This window comes from Lutra lutra, chromosome 10 (assembly GCF_902655055.1).
Source record: "Lutra lutra chromosome 10, mLutLut1.2, whole genome shotgun sequence".
Lineage (NCBI taxonomy): Eukaryota > Metazoa > Chordata > Mammalia > Carnivora > Mustelidae > Lutra > Lutra lutra.
In genome coordinates, this window is record NC_062287.1 from 75585734 (window position 1) to 75601672 (window position 15939).

Consider the following 15939-nt stretch of genomic DNA (forward strand, 5'->3'; position numbering starts at 1 on the left):
ATCAGTTTTCAAATTTCCTCCCTCAACAATTCAGGGATTAGGCCAGCGATTATGCAGTGTGGGGTTTTAGGGTTTCTATATGGAAACTGGGGCAGTTAGAGTATTAAAGCCTGGGTCTGTGTGCTGTGGCTTTTGGTTCTTTTGAAGTAAAATCATGGTGGCTGGCTGAAATTTTTAACAGTTTGAGAAACAGAAGTGGGAGGAGAAGAAGAAATACTGGTGGACTGAGAAAGTTGAGGTTAAATCCCAGCTCTTGTACTGAAAAAGGCACTGCACCTCTCTGAGTCTTTGTCAGTGAAAGGGTAAAACCGGACTATTAATATATATGTGTTGCTAGGATTAAATGGGATGTCACACATTTAAAGACTGTAAGCTTTACGTTGTTGTACAAACATAATACAGCTGCATTAATCTTACTACTGTTATTACCACCATCATCCTTACAAAATCTCCTTTAATCACTGTTCTGCTTGAGGTTCTGTTAAATGCTGAACAGAGGAAGCTAGCAGATGGAGTTCTTTTACCTTCAAGACCCTACAACTTTCATGATGTCCAAACAACTGATCAAACCTGTCATTGTTTCCATGAGAACCTTGGCCAATCCACATATATCATGTCCTTTGAACTCAACTAAATTCTTCATGCGGATTTGGATAGACCTTCAGGGCAAGCCTTCTGACCTTGGGGTCAGACTGCTGAATTAGAAAATGGGAATGTGATTTTGAAAATTCATTGTCTCTGCTCATTGCAAATATATATATATATATATATATATATATATATATATATATATATATATATATATAAAATTTATTTAGAAAGTTGCTACTCATAGCCACCTAGTGTTTTTCCAACTTCTTTCCTGAGGTTATTTTAAAGTAAAGACGAATTAGGGAACACTGGGCACACAGCATGAGTTGTCTACCACAGTTTGACACTCCTGTTGAGAGGTAGGCAGTATTGTTGGTTAAAGCATGGATCCTGGAGCTAAACTCCTTGCTGTCAAATTCCAGCTCTTTCATTTCCAAATAGGTTCCCTGTGGCAAGATCTTATCTAGTTCATACCTTGGTTATCTCATCTGTGAAATGGAAATGTGGCTATCAAGGTTATATGAGCACTGTGAGAATTAACTGAATTGAAACCTGTTAAATGTTCCGGTAAATGTTAGTTACCATTATCTTCAGTGTTCCTGCATATTCAGCACTCTGCCACGGGCTCTATCCATGTTTTTTTTTAATTCTTTTTTGTTTGTCTATTTTATTTTATTTTAATTTATTTTTTATTATTATTAACATATATTATTTGTTTCAGGGGTACAGGTCTGTGATTCATCAGTCTTACACAATACACAGTGTTCACCATAACACATACCCTCCCCAGTGTTTAATTTATTTTACAAGACCAGTACTCTAACCCCTGAGCTATGGAGCCTTCCCCATGTTTAATTTATTTTAGAGAGAGAGAGAGTGTGGGGCCATGAGAGAGAGAGCTGGGGCCGTGGGGAGTGGGATGGGGTAGGGCAGGGCAGAGGGAGAAAATGTCAAGCCAACTGAGTTTAGAGCCCAACTTGGGGCTGGATCTCATGACCCTGAGATCATAACCAGAACTGAAATCGAGTCAGATGCTTAACTGACTGAGCCACCCAATTTCCCCTCTTTTACTCTTTAAATAACAATTTGTGACCTTAGGGACAGGCTTATAGTTATCCTGGGTCTTCAGGTACTTCCTTGACATCTGGCCAGGAAGTTCTGCATGTGTGCAATTCAGTGTAAATAGAAGTTATGTGACTAGGAATAGACAGAGTGGCAGTTGTGACTGAGCAATGGAGATAGAAAGAATATTGGCCTTATGTGCTATTATACATTTTGGCACTAGAAATAAAAATCTCATTTTTAAACACTGTATTTGACCTCATTAAATGGGTGACTCTTAGCTTTTTATTGCATAAAGGACCTTAAAGATTACCTAGTTAAACCAAGTTCATAACTGCCTGGATCTGCCATGGTCTTGGCACACTAAAATGCCTTTGCTGGTGCTGTCCTCTCTGGCTGGAATGGAACAGAACTCTGCAGAGATGACCCTATCTTTTCCTTGATCGCCTTGATTCACATGGAAATTTCTGTTCTTTTTCCTATTTTTGGCTTCTGTTCCACCGGGCTCCCATGAGGCATTTTTGGGTGTTTTCATTGGAGTCATCACACCTGTCCTCTGCTAACTCCACTTTTCTCCTGATGTATGTTTCTCTGGTTTGTACCATAGAAACTTCTACCACTGTACAGTTATTTGCTCTCCAAATAGACTGTGAGTGTGAAATGGACTTTATTCTTCTGTCTCTCCAGTAAGACGCTTTGGTAGTTGGTGTTCAGCCAATGAGAAAAATGCAATCACTTCATGTCCCTGATAAAGAAATTTAGTCTCAGAAAGGGTGACACCTTGTTCCCAGCCACCTAGTTGGTTTGATACAAGTTGAGACTCAGCCCTCAGTCAAGGGTGATTCTACATCCCAGATACCAGGTGCAGTTCTGGTTTAGTCCCGGTGTTCTGATGTAATTGTCCAAAGCACCCTGTGACTCTCATAAATGTCCCCATTGGGATGACAGATTTCATGGTCATCTCACCCATAGATTTTTCTCTGCCATGCTGGGGTGGTCTGCCCTCCCCGAGAAAGCACTTTCTTCTTCCGTGAACTGATCCCTGGTCTGCACAGGAAAACTACAGTAAAGTGGGTTCCTTGGCAAGGCAACAGAGTTGTCTTTATCAGTGGCATTTTTGATTAGGGTAATTGTTAATCTGAATGACCCTTCATTTCCACACTTTTAATAAATATCTTTGTGAATGGGTCTTAATAAGAATAGAAATTTGGTCCTTCTTCTGTTTTTCTTTGGTAGTCGAGAGCACTCTTAGTTCAGAGTATTTCATGGTGCAACAGATACATATGTCAATCGTGTCATTTTCTTACTACAACTTTCTAATGCCTCCCTGTTGAATATAAAATAAAATCCTAACTTCATGTGGCCTTCAAGGCTTTCAGTGATGCCGCATCTATCTACTTCTTAGACTTCACTCCTATAGATGTTAACCTTTTTAATTTTTTCACGCCTTGAACATGACAATGAACTCACTCCATTTTGGAGCTTTTGCCTTTGCTGCTCTGTCTGGGACACCCAATGCCTGTCTTGTTACAACATATCATTCTCAGCTCAAATGCCTCTCTCTGACCATGTTATCTGAAGTAGTCCTTTTCTGGTGACTTCATTATATTACTCTCTTTTATAACTTTTGTAGCATTTTAAAATTCTCAGTTGAAGAAAGGATGAATCCCCAAGTTTTGTAGCAACATGGACGGGACTGGAAGAGATGATGCTGAGTGAAATAAGTCAAGCAGAGAGAGTCAATTATCATATGGTTTCACTTATTTGTGGAGCATAACAAATAGCATGGAGGACAAGGGGAGATGGAGAGGAGAAGGGAGTTGAGGGAAATTGGAAGGGGAGGTGAACCATGAGAGACTATGGACTCTGAAAAACGATCTGAGAATTTTGAAGGGGTGGGGGGTGGGAGGTTGGGGGCACCAGGTGGTGGGTATTGTAGAGGGCACGGATTGCATGGAGCACTGGGTGTGGTGCAAAAATAATGAATACTGTTATGCTGAAAAAAATAAAAAAATTTAAAAAAAAATAAAAAAAAAATTCTCAGTTGACTGATTGTATCCATGTGTGTAATTGTCAAAGGTACAGGTTGAGGACCAAGACCTTGTTTATATTTTGCCATGGTACCTCCAGCCCCTCGAGCAATGTGGGCACAAGTGAGGCATTTAGTGCATATATGTCAATGTCTGAAGAACTAGATAATCAAAACCGTATCAGGTCAGATTTATTTTCTGTTTGGTTTGACATTACTAGTTGTGTGCCTGATGATTATAACATAAGGTGTTAAATATCACAAAATCACATGAGTCTTTATCTCAGGGGAAAAAAAAATATATTGAGAACAGTCATCACACCAGCCTTGTGTTGTTTTCTGAGAATATGGGTATGAACTAGAGAAGATCTCTGTGCTTGAGGGATTTGTGACCTTAAATATTCTGAATCATAAAAATGCACCTTCATGGCACTGAAAACCATCGCATCAGAATGAGCCCTAAGTAACATCATCTACTGATGCTTACATATGAAGAAATAGCATCTAAGAGAATCTTTAAAACCTTTTAGAAGGTATTTTAGCAACATGTAATCAGCTATGCTTTTTCCTGGAATAATAGTGGGAATGGCATATGTCAGAATCCAAAATGTGGCAGCTGAGGACAACTGATGCCACTCTGTGCCAGTTTCTGTTAGATGGGAATAATAACACCTGCTCCATTGACGTCATCAATTACTGTAAGCATCGAATGTTGCTGATGTCCTTAAAAAAACCGCACACATGCAAGATTTACCATTTCATGAGAAAAATGTTTAAGATTAGCCTCCTGCTCCTAAAAAAGATCATATTATTGAAAAGGACTAGTATTAGGTAGCGAAGATCATATTAGGATTAGTATGAGGTAGAGACAGAATTGGCATCACTTAGAAGTTTAACAGGCTGAGTGTCTGTCTGCTTCTTTCTCATATGCTTGTGTGTGTTTTATAATTCCAGAGATGTGCACACAGAAATCTGCCAGCTGGTATTTGCAGACAGGATGGCAGTGATTACCTACGGTTGTTACCATGGGGTGCAGGGAATTCTGGGTTTGGATGCCATAGTTTGAGTCAGTGATTCTTAGTTGTAACATAGAAGTTTTGAGCAGTCGCCTTTTTTGTCTAGACATAGTTATCTGGGTCATCTAGAAATGAGAACTAATGTATAATTAGCAATGGCATATGTCAAGAGCAGGATTTTACGTACTTTGAAAAGGAGATTCAGACTCCCTTGACAGGGACGCCTGGGTGGCTCAGTTGGTTAAGCAGCTGCCTTCGGCTCAGGTCATGATCCCAGTGTCCTGGGATCGAGTCCCACATCGGGCTCCTTGCTCATCAGGGAGCCTGCTTCTCCCTCTGCCTCTGCCTGCCATTCTGTCTGCCTGTGCTCGCTCTCTCTCCCTCTCTCTCTCTCTGACAAATAAATAAATAAAATCTTTAAAAAAAAAAAAAAAAAAAAAAGACTCCCTTGACCTCCCTCTGTCTCCGTGATCTTGCTCCTGCAAATGAGCCTTTATTTTGCTCTGCTCCGTCTTGTACCATGCATGGATCCACAAGCCTGCCCAAATCATTCTTCCACTCTTCTCAAACCCTGGACTCTCTTTCCTCTACTTCTTTACTTGTATGCTTTCTCCTGACCATCCCTCTGTCCCCATTTCCACATGTCAAAATCCTGATAAAGTCCTGCTTCCTAAACCAGTGATTCTTTTTTTTTTTTTTTTAAGATTTTATTTATTTGAGGGAGAGATCAAGAGTGCAAGTGAACTGGAGAGGCAGAGGGAGAGGAGAAACAGACTTACCACGGAGCAGGGAACCTGACCCTGGGATCATGACCTGAGTCAAAGGCAGACACTTAACTGACTGAGCCACCCAAGTACCCCTAAATCATTGATTGTGAAACCTGATTCACAGGACATTCACCTAAGTAGCTTTTGGAAAATACTTATGATGGGCCAGCCCACCCTGGAGATTCGGACTCATTGGACCTCTTGTGGGACTTAGAGGTCATTATTTAAAAAAAAAAAAAAAAAAAGTCTCCAAATGATTAGAAAGAATATTGAATTATCATAGAAAACCACTGTCATAGATTTTTCCAATAAATATTATAATAATAATAATACTAGTAAAAACCTCCCTTTTATGTGTCCCTGTAACTATGTATTCACATCTCTCTCTGGAACTTGCTAAATCAGGCTTGTCTTCTTCATTCGTCCTTTATAGCCTGCCGTCCAGTCGAGGTGTTTGGATTTCCTTTTTAGATTTGCGTTGAATAAAATTGTATTGGTCATATACTTGTTGTTATTGCACGAATTTTCAAATCCCAGTAAAACTCACTTTGTCGAGGAAGGCACCCTGAAGGCTCACGTATAGCTGTTCTTACGTAACGTGGCCCCTCGGCCTCCATTGCTGCTGCCTCCGCAGGACCTGGTTGTGCGAGGCGGGTCCCCAGACCCCCACCGGAAGCAACCCAACAAGGACTTATTTGTCCCAACAGCTGCTGCAACTGTCCTCAACTTGCAAAGCCATATCAAACCGCCAAAAAAGGTCCAGTTGGAATCTCCTGGGAAGATTTCGCTTTTAACTGGTTGATAGATCAAGATGGATTGAAATGGCCTAAGAATGGTGTGGGTTCTGCTATCCCTGCTCAGTGCCTGGTTCTCTTAGGAGTGGCGATAAAAAGGGCTAGGACCTAGAGATGCTCCCAGAGGGGTAAGAGTTACAAAGGATTAGCAGGTGACAGCGTGATACAGTGGGGGTAGGGCAGGCCGGGGCGTGGCGGGGGGGGGGGGGGGGGGGGGGGGAGGGGAGGAAGGCAGATTTGAAGTGTATGTAGGCCCGGAATTGGATCCCAAGTTGGCCACTTTCTACCTTGAGGGGCCTTTGGCCAGATATTTAACCACTCTAAGCCTTAGTTCCCTTAGCATACAATGATTAAAATAATACCTGCTGGTGGAATTTTTTGTAATGTAAGCGTTCTCATTTGCAAATATCCTGGCAAGTAGTAGATAATAATAGTCAACATTTAACCTCACTTCCCCTCGAATCCCTCATCTGTCAAATGAAGGCAGCCATAGTAATACTAATAAGAGCTAACATTTATTGAGAGCTTACTTGGTGCCAGACACTGCTCTAAGCAATTTACAGAAGTGCCATCCTTATAAATTGCTGTGGAGTAATTGCGAGGATTAAATAAGCCAACATGGGGGAAAAAGCATTCAGCACTTGTGTTCTAAGTGCTCAGTAGCTGTTAGCTGTTACCGTGAACCCAACACCCACACTGTGTGCCACACCCCAGGCCGGGGAATTACAGACATCACCCAGATCAGTTCTCCCACTGCCACAGGAGGGAAGTCCTCTCCCTGTGACTGTGGTGAAAACAAGGAAAATGAGGTCCCAGGATGAAGACAGCTTGTCCCAGACGCCACAGCTGAGAAACGGCATGCAGAGACCGTAATGCAGGTCTGTTTGATCCCAAAGCTGCTGCTTTTAATATGTTAGCATTGCAGTGCTTTCTGGAGAGGAGAAGGCCAGCTAGGAGCCCCTGGTTGAGGGATGTGTTTTAAGCAGGGCAGCGGGCAGTCAAGGAGACACGGCAAACAGAGAATGAGTGAGACCCAGGCCGACAGTAGTTACATTCCATCTGAATCAAGAGCATTGGCGAATTATTTTATCCAGTGGACTCACTGTCTTGTGTCTTGGTGTTTAAGTTGTGGGACACTCGGTGGATTTTCTCTCTTTGCAAGCAATAAAGAGCCCACCCACTCACCCCTGTACAGAAAGTATTTTCAGTTAAACAGTGCTAGTCAATGAGGTCTCACTGACTACAAAATTGGTATTTGTTCCTGAAGAACTTCAGCAACTGTAGATTTGGTTTTCAGCCAAGAAATAGACTCTCTATTATTGAAGAGTCTGCCCAAAGGCAGATGCCACCTGGCCATGGTGCTGTTTAAATTGCTTTATGCTTCTAGCTAGAAACAGGATGAAGTATATAGGAATGTAGTTTGGGGACTCAGAGGACCTCAGCCGCATGGCACACAAATGACACATGTCACTAATAGGGGTTGGGTGGACCGACCAGTCACAGACAGCACCTGGGTGTGGAATGGATAGGAAAGAGGATAGATAGGGGCAGGACGCAGAATGGACAGGTGAAGACCATTTGCCAGCCTCTCACAAATGGGATCTTCTGGGTCCCTGAGAATGGCCTTAACAGTGGACAGTAACACACAGTTGGAGGTGTTAGATCAGGTGAGAAGTCAGTCCCATCAGACCCTTAGGAAGCTTCCTGCCCCGCTGTCAAGACAAGCCTCACATAAGACTGGAGCTGATCAGCACATAAGGTAAATTGAATATATTCTGGGGACTTCTAAGGGAAGGTGAAAAGCATCTCCTCAGTTTGGGTGATAAATACTTCTCAATATGATGTCAGAATAGAATTCATTTCACCAGACTCAGGTATGAACCTGAGGCTCATTGGTCACCCTCCCCCCATCCACACTGACACAACAGACCTCCATACTCTCCTCTACTTTAGTTTGGAGCTAAAACCAGACAGTTCAGGGAATTACTCTCACAGGATCTCTAACTAACTCTGGGGTCTATTCTGGCCCTGTGTAGTATCTTTTCAGTAACAGTGTTCAAACATCTTCCTAATGGCACCTTCAGCCGGCAAGATCAAACCACTGCAGGCTCCTGCTTTGAAGCAGTTGCTTAGTGGACTGGGGAACAGGAGGACCTCAGTGCTTGTCCACAGGAAGATCATATGGGCAAAAAGGAAGAGGAAGAAAATTAGAAAGCTATTTAACCAATCAAGCACAAAAACCCTCTGTAAGCATACTAATGTTACAAGTTTTCAGTCCATCCAAATTAGCCTGCCGTGGTCTTAGCATAAAGATGGGAGGTGTGGAGGACGCAGAGACTCCTCCTTGTTTTAGGGACTATTCTTGCGGCATCCCACGGGGACTTTAAAACACCAAGTTGAAGATAAAAATCAACATACGTGAAACAACCAATAACATTCTGAAACAGGTTATAATTAACCGCAAAATTATGTGGTCAACACTGTAAAATGGGTAATTAGGGAAGAGAGTGGTCAGAGAGAGTCAAGGAACCGTCCTCCCAACCACTCAGGGATGATTACACTTGAAGGGTAGGAGGGTTTGGGTATATTATTAGTAGCTAACTTGATTACTTCATGTTCTAGGCAATATTCTAAGAGTTTTATGTTTCCAAACTCCCTTCATCCTCAAAACAACTCCTGTCAGGTAAATATAATCTCTGCTTATTAGACAAACTGAGGCACACAGAGATGTTTAACAAATTATTCATGGTCACACAGCTGTTTATTGGTAGAGTTTCTTTTCCAGAAAGCATTAACATCTTTTCTAAAAATTGTGTATATGTATTAATATTTCTGTTAAGCAACAAAATATTGCTTTGGGGCCTGCTAGTCTTGCTGCGGGAACGGTAATGTAAGAGCCATATTTTTATTTTTTTATCAAATATTTTTATTTATCAAATGCCAACTGTGTGCCACTTGACCTTCAAAACCCTTTTTCAAGTAGGTAGCAAATGAGGAGAAATAGGTCAAGTAGCATGGCCACCTGTGAAATGGCCCATGTTCTTTCTACTCTCCTAATCGCCTCAGACAGTTGCATATTAATTGAAGATAACTTATGACAGGATTACATTAAGTGATGACTATGCAGATAATCATGTCATTTTCTCCTTCATTGTATGCTCTGGAAAACATCAAGTCCGGATGTTTACATCTAGTTTGTTTTACATGTGTGTACAGAAGAAACTAAGACTTAACTCCCCGCCCGTGTAGTCTAGGGATTATCACATATCTCAACAAAAGACAAGGATCTGGGTGGTGGCCATCTGAGAAGTCAACCTGAGCACATCCACACGCTCCTCTGCTGAGAGGTGGCCCCAGGGCTCTGGGAACTGCTACACAATGTCCAGTTGTAGTCGGGGATCAGAATCTCCTGAGTCAAAATGGGTGGCACACTCCAAGAGCTGTAGCAGCGCACATGAAAAAACTGACTCAAACTCTTTACAGCAGCTGAGGCCTGTGCGGTTTGCTATATACTGTCCCCCACTGCATTGAATTAAGAAAGCATGATTGTGCTTTGTAGGCCCTATATTTTGTTATGGGGGTCTTGGTTTTATCTGGCATAGAGAGAAAAATAATAAAGTGACTTTGACTAAATGAAGCTTTTCTTCCCCCATACAGTTGGTGTCAGTGGTTAAAACCCAACTGGGGCAGGACTTCAAGCAGAACATTTAGCAAAGTCTAGATCTAGACACACGGGGATATTTTTCAAAGAAGGATTTTATTAGTAAATATATTTGGGAAATTCTAAATGAAATATAATTTACCTGGTTTTATTAAATGCAGGACTTATCAGAGCCTTTGCTACACATTGTTAGTGTCCTGAATTTATTTGGCCTTAAAACCTTTTTTTTTTTTAACCTAAAAACCTTGTGTATTTGGCACTCTGTAGGATACATTACCTGAAAACTCATAGATGAAAATAGCCTACTCTAGGAATTTCCACAAAATCTCATTTATTCAGTATTGTTGAATAATGAGCTGCTCAAAAGAGGGCATTTTTCAAGTTCTCCAACAAAAGGTTATTGAGCACACTGCTTGTCCTTTAAGTACCTCTAATTTTTAGACTATTATTGAATTTTGTTGTAAAGAATGTGACTTTTTGTCTATGACTTTCTTTTCTACTGTGGTCTTTAAAAATGCAAATCATTCAACTCTACTGTCCTCTAATCGAGTGATCTCCTTGAGGCTTATTGGAGTATTGCTGGTTTGTCCATAAGCTGATGGTCCCATATGATAAACGTATTTCTCTTTGGAATGGATATTTTTGTCTCCTTTTCATATTGCTCCCCTAACCTCTAGCTTTTTTAGTACTAATGTGGAAGATTGTTCTGCTTTGCAGTGTTGTAAATGAAGGCTTGGTAATGTGATGTCTCAGGCCACAGCAACTCAAAAGCAGTACTTAGATACCAGGTGCTTACTTAGACTCTGGGGATGTAAAGAGGAATGACGCAGGGTTCCAGAGGCCCTGGAGGGCAATTTTGCATTTCATGCATAGGCGAAGTGGGAGTTCTGCGAAGGGAAATGAGCGGGGAGGGAGCTCTGAGGATGGCCTGGACGGGGAGGGTGGAGCCGAGGGTGGAGGAGTAGTAGTTGGGAAAAAGGCTAATATGTTTCTCTAAAAAGTGATTTGCAGTGCAGTTATGGTTACCTTTAAGTCCTCCCTGTCATTGTGAACTGGGCCTTTTTGGGAAAGATTAAGTTAACACAATAGAGGCACTTTGATGTCTTCCCATACAGCATCTTGAGGCTGGTAACATGTAAAATCTTCTTTATGAAGTTTGAAATGATTTGGTTTGTTGTTGTCCCTTCCTTCCTAGACAATTGACATTTCCAACTGTGTGACAACAAAATGAGTGTGGTATTCCTAAAAAAGAGTTTCCTAACATTACTGTCCGTGAACTCAATTCCATGTAGCTTAGGGCAGTAATTCTAGAAGTACGATCAGCCAGCGTCAGCATCACCTGGGATGTCCCTGGAAATAAAAACAGTCTACCCCACCCCAGACCTACCAGGTCAGCAAGTCTGGGGATTGGGCTGGTGGTTTGTTTTTTAATGAGCCCTATTTAGGTGATTCTGATGCCCACTCACGTTTGAGAATCACAGTGCCTTCGAGATTTGGTTGAAAGCCTTCAGAGGGCTGCGTGAATGCCCCGAAACTGATGCAGGTTTGTGAATATGTGTGTTCCACGCATCTTTTGGAGGAAGTGGAGCCACCACAGTTTTCACTGGGGTCTCCGATCTGACCCCAGCAATGTAAACAACACCACTGAAATACCAGGATCCAGCTTTGGTGTCACCAGTCACCACCCTTATTTACCTTCTGGACGTTTTTTACCTGGGGATCCACAATTTGATCTCAGGGGGTGTTCGTCTGCCTTTCTCAGTTTCTGAGCACCTTTGGTCTTGAATTGCATGTAGGGGCCAGCTTCCTACATCCTGAAGCTCAGTGGAAACAATTGTTTTATGACAGAAACTTCTGGCTTGATTGTCTTAGAGCCAAAGATCATGTCAATGCTGCAACTCAGAGATCGGCATCTACAACCTCTTTGAAATAAATATTGAATTGTTTGCTTTAGTCTGCGGTTACTCATGCTGCTGTGAAATATTTACCTCTGGGTTTATGAGCAGGGAATTTTAAATGATTGTACTCAAACCAAACAAAGCACTGTCAACAACAACAAAAAATCACCTTTCACTCGTTCCGTGAGCATTTGTTAAGAGGTCTGGTCTGTGCTAAGTCCATGTGCTAAGTCTTAGACACACAAGGAGGAATATCCTTTGGAGTCTGGAATGGGGGAGGAGTGGGGAATGGGGAAGGATGGGGGATAGGCTTTGGGGGAGGTTGAACTGCGATTAGATATAAAAGTAAATAAAAGTCAGACTCTAAGGAAAAACTTGCTCATTCTTTCTTGGGTCAGGGCATGTGGAGATGGCAATGTACGTAAAGAGTCTTTCACAGAAAATATGATTTTTTTCATTGCATCTATGGGATAAGAAGGAATTTGTTTCTGGGAAAAATAGATATTAAGTAAGTATTCCAGGCAGGAATAGCAGGCAGAGTCATGAAAGAGATCTAACTGTGTCCAAGGGATGGTGAAATTTCCAGGATGGATAAAGTACTTTCCATCTCATGAGAGCATTGTAGGTGGGGAGCAATATGAAAGTAGCCCTACAAATAGAGGTGGAAACCAGATTATAAAGTGTCTTGTGTTCTAAGCTAAGGAGCTAAAAGTCATGAATCTTACTTCATAATATCAGTGTCTTGATGTTGTTAAAATATTAATTTATCTGTATGAATTGCCATATAAATATATTATTTAGCTCTAAATACAGTATTATTTCTCACACACTTTTAAACCCTCTATCATATATATGTTGTTGTGATTTCCACACCTGTGCCATTTTGCTTCTCCTATTCCTTTCCCTTACAATGTCTCTTCTGAGAAAAGTGAGGCCATCAGAATTAGCTGGCAATTGATCATGACCCTTATCCTACAGCTACTATGTGCTAACATCTTGTTCTGTAGTTCTCAGAACAACCCTTCCAATTGGGTGTGATTCCCCATTTTATAAAAGGAGAAAATGAAGAACAGAGAGGTCTGTTCTCTGCCACATGGGGTGAGTAACAATTTCTCAACTGAGCAGTTGTGAAAGGACTTACTAAAGCAGTTAGTTTGGGGACACATATATGTAAAATACAGACTTAATTGCACAAAAGTTTAATTTTGTGCAAATTCCTACATATATGACCTTGTAGCAACTCCAACTGCATCATCTTTCTGCTAAAATATCGCTGAGATGACAGAGTAGTATGATTAGATTGTTCATATGGCTTCTCTTTGAAGAGATGTAGACAGAGAAGAGAGTAAGATGCTTTGATAATGGTCCAAGCAGTAGAAATGGAGCGGTGTATTACTGGGTAGATGGTTAGCCAGCCCTTGTTGGAGTTAGGCCCTTACCCTTCTGCAGAGACTAGGACACAGGAGCCATATATACAGGTGTTGGCTGTTTTTTGGCAGCCTTGAGCCTTCCTAAGCAGGAACATAATTAAGGGGGGTCAAGCCATTAAGGATGTGCTCTTGCATGTAGAGCCTGTGCTAGTGTTTGTTCAAAGGTTTTAATGTGGTGAGGTGAGATAAGGTTCACAAAATCAATTGTGCTGATTTTGTGAGGATCCGCAGTGTTTATCGGCCAAGACTGAGGCATCATCAAGAGGAGGATTCAGAGGAGCCTGAATGAAGTTTGCTCAAAGAGAGAATCTTTGCGAGTGGCCTCCTTTGCTTTTCCTGGGAAACCAACTAAGTTTGGGTCTTTATGGTTTTGCCTCCCCTCCCTAGGAGGAAAAACACAGAAAGGAAAAAATATCAAAATAAACGAACTTGTCTCCTAAAAGTCTAGAGAAGAGTGGGCTAAAGTCTCTTATTCCTTGCTTCATTTTCCCTTGACTCCACAAATGCCTTCTAGACCTTTCCAGAGAATATCCCTTCAAAATAGAAGATAGCCCCAAATCTATTTTTACTCAGTTCAGTTGACTAGAAGAAGAAATATAAAGAGAGGAAGTAGATCCAAGAGAAGAGATTGTCCAAGAAAAGACACCATGAAATGACGTTAAGATTTTTTTATAGCTTGTTAGTTCTCTCAGTAGATGCTGCCCTTCTTAGCACAGTTGTCCAAATTGTTATCCTTCATCAATATCTTAACTCTCCTTCTATTGAGAAAGAGATTCGGGAAGACCTTTGACAAATTCCTAGAAGTTAGGGACCAAAATAAACAGTGGTTGAAGGAGAGAATAAATGATAGGCATGGATGGTCTCTGAATTCTTAGGGGCTATGTTTGGACCATCTTGTTGTTTGGATTGAGACCTGGTTTTAGAATTGTACCATTGACCATGATTTTTTGACATTGATTTCTATGTAAGTTGTAGGATGTTTCAAGTAGTAAATGAAATTACTCTGTAACCTCTCTGTGAAGAAATTATTTCCATCTGACAACTTGTTTGAAAGAATGATTTATCAAAATAGAGAGTTAGTTTCGGTTTTCACCCCACCTGGATTCCCCATGTGTATTTGTCACCAAGGACTTCATTTTCCAAGTCTTCAATGCGGATAGAAAAATCATGTTTATCTCTTCATTACTTTCTCTTTTTGGCACCTGCTTATAAACCCTCATTAAGAGAGATAAAAGATGTAATAAATATTGACAGTCTAGGAAAAACTGTTTAGTTCTAAAAAATCTCTTTGTCATCCTGAAGCTGGGTTCTTCCATTCTCCTCTATCCTGTTTTCCATCTATTACCACACATAGTCTAACACTGGAATTACAAACAGTCCTACAAAGGTAAAAAGTAATTATGCTGAGTGAAATAAGTCAAGCAGAGAAAGTCAGTTATCATATGGTTTCTCTTACTTGCAGAACATAAGGAATAACATGGAGGACATTAGGAGAAGGAAGGTAAAAGTGAAGGGGGGGAAATCGGATGGGGAGACAAACCATAAGAGACTGTGGACTCTGAGAAACAAACTGAGGGTTTTCAAGGTGATGGGGGTGGGAGGATGGATGAGCCTGGTGGTGGGTATTAAGGAGGGCAGGTCTTGCATGGAGCACTGGGTGTTAAACATAAACAATGAATCTTGGAACACTACATCAAAAACCAATGATGCACTGTATGGTGACTAACATAACACAATAAAAAAAGATACAAAGTTAAATAAAAAAAATAAAACTAATCATACAAGTTGGAAATAGACAATATCTTAGAAAATATACAATTCCTATACTGTAACAAAGAGAAAGATGGAGATCCCCAAAGGACAAGCATTCTTTTTTAAATCCCAGCTCAACCAGTTCCAATTTAACACATGTGCATGCAATTCATACCAGACGAAAGACACTCTACAGGTGCTGTGGGACACACAAAGATAAGTAAAACCAGACTATTCATTCTGAATGGATAAGGACATTAGAAAAGTACGTTCACAGCTCTGCATATGACGTTACATAACGCAGATACAAAATTCAATGGCAAGAGGGAAATTCTTTTCAGTTGAGGATGAAACTTCATTATATAATAAAATGAATATAATAATAGAACCTGCCTGGCTCAGTGTTAGGCATTTAACAGCTTGTAAAAAACATAACTGCTCCACTCAGGGATGCAGACGCAGCTCTACCATAACCCACCCTCTCACCTATGAGCAGATCTATGAGAACATAAATCCAAGGGTTGTTGGCATCAATACTGTGGCCTCTCTGCAATAAAATTCTCTTTGGATAGCAAGTATTTCAATATTTATAGATTTTTTATTTTCTCCACTGGTCAGAATTATATTGGTTTTAAACAGATTTAATCACTAGTTAAAGAAGCATGAGTTATTCATGGCAGAAAGTAAACCACCTTCGTTGATTTAGAAAGCTATTCTGCTTTTATTCTACTCCTCTTTTCTTACTTAGAAGGAATCGTTTTCTCCATCTGCAGTAGAACACCTTTATTTGTACAGCCTATAAAGGTGATCTGTGACCAGGGCAAGTCCATAGAGTGTCAAGAAACTATATTCTTTTAATATTAGTCACTTAATATTAACACCAGATTTACTGAGTAGGGCTCAGAGAGAGCTTAGAGTGTTAGCACTTCTGAGTTTGGC

The 15939-nt window shown here is 40.9% G+C and overlaps 1 protein-coding gene across 1 annotated transcript in view; it reads left to right on the top strand.

The window, feature by feature from the left end:
- Nucleotides 1-15939, top strand: part of NELL1 (neural EGFL like 1) — an 845189-nt gene that overhangs the window by 801784 nt on the left and 27466 nt on the right.